We start from the raw sequence: 2,105 nt of genomic DNA, 5'->3' as shown, positions 1-2,105 counted from the left end.
TATTGAAAGATTATCGATCTCATCTGTTAACTCTTTTTCTCTATACATAATTTGTTATTAATCCAAGCAAGTGGAAATAATAGAAATAAAGTTGAAAATGCACAGAGAATGCATTAAAATTAATTAGAATTTAATTATATTTTAAAATATACGAATACACTTTACCGGTTTCAAAAGTGCATAGTACAAGGCGGCGAGCTGGCAGAAACGTTAGCACGCCGAGCAAAATGCCTAGCGGTATTTCGTCTGCCGCTACGTTCTGAGTTCAAATTCCGCCGAGGTCGACTTTACCTTTCATCCTTCCGGGGTCGATAAATTAAGTGCTAGTTACGTACTGGGGTCGATGTAATCGACTTAATCCCTTGTTTGTCCCCTCTATGTTTGGCCCCTTGTGAGCAGTAAAGAAATAAGTATATGGAGCTTTGCCACGAATTATTCCTATTCTGGCCGTTGCTATAAATACTTTGAACTGTTTTAGACTTCTTATTGCAGTAATTTCATAACCTTTTTTTCAATCTTAACTAAATTTGACTATGTTAGGGAGACTAAATAGGTAAACTGATATATGAAATAAAAATAAGTTGCAGTCAATATTTGGTTACTTTTTTATATATAATTGTCGCTGTTGAAAGTAACCCCTGATTTGGGTTTACTTTCAACAGGAATGTTTTTTTACTTACGTTCAAAATTACTCTTATTACACGATCCAAACTACAAGTTGATCCTAAAAATAACAAAATATGGTTTAAAGAATTAGACTTTGCAACAGAAAAAAAATTAATTCTGGTTATCAAGCCATAATAATAAAAAAAAACCCCGATAAATTTGGAGTTACACTTCATTAATTCTAACGGTGAAATATTGTCCATAAATAGGAAAAACATTTTAAAATCTTACATACCTAACTTATATTGGGCACTATTAGTTTGAACCGTGGTAGCAGCTTGTTTACTGCCGGAAACAGTGATCGGGTTACTTTGAACGGCGACGCAAGTCATAATAATAAACTTTTATCGGCGGTAATATGATGTAATGGTCATGTTGCCCAAATAGGTAAAATTGTTAGTTTCCCATTGGTTAGAATTACTGCCCATATTTGAATTCTAAACTTTCGTCAAAGAGAAATCTTTCACAAAATACGGTTCTTAGAATTCAGGTATGAGCAGTTATAAAACCCCTGATATTTGGGAAATTAATCGTTGGTTTTCACTCGATTCCACGACACTCACTCTCTTGACATATTGGCTATTTTTATGCCATGTCTATTACTTAATCCAACAAGTCTATTTTGAATTGTTGTGTAAAACTCTAATAGGTTAGTATGGAAGAATTAGTTAATATAAATTTTATGTAAAACCACCGCTTTATAAAAGTGGTAACTCACCTTTACAAGTTTTTACAAAGATACCAATGTTATAAAAACACTTCAATAGAAAATTATTAACTAGTTATATTAACACCATATTTCAACAACTTAGACCCTCTCCTGAAATTGCTGGCCTTGTACAGGAATTTGAAAGCAATATCTACTTCTGTGTTTGGTTGTCGCTGCTTAGTTACAGGCCAGCTCTGATCGAGTAGACATTGAGTTAAAAGAGTGACCATAGTATAGTTATTTCAGCCAATGAATGCAGGAGGCTGGTCGTTAGAGTGATGGATAAAATGTCATGCGATATTTCCTCAAAGTCATTACGTCCTGAGTTCAAATCCTGCGCAAGTCAACTTTGACTTCCATCTTTCTGGAGTCGATGAAATAATCTACTGAGACGGATGGTATCGACTAACTACTTTCTCTCAAAATTGCTGGTCTTGGGCCTGTATCAGAAACCATTACTTCAGGCAAAATCTCGTACGATATCAATAGAGGGAGACCCAATATCCGTTTTTAGCATGTAGAGCGATCGTGGAGGGCCTTTCACTGGGTCGGTAATATAACCAAATTCACGCGTTTTTTTCAAATTTAGCCATTTTCAATTTGAGATTTTTTCTCTTAGCTCACCTGTATTCTTCGTTAATATGCATACACATATACATACATACATACATACATATCAATCTGTCTACTTATCTCTCTCTCTCTCTCTCTCTCTCTCTCTATATATATA

This window comes from Octopus bimaculoides, chromosome 5, assembly GCF_001194135.2.
Source record: "Octopus bimaculoides isolate UCB-OBI-ISO-001 chromosome 5, ASM119413v2, whole genome shotgun sequence".
Taxonomy (NCBI): Eukaryota; Metazoa; Mollusca; class Cephalopoda; order Octopoda; family Octopodidae; genus Octopus; species Octopus bimaculoides.
Note: the sequence above shows the minus strand (reverse complement) of the source record.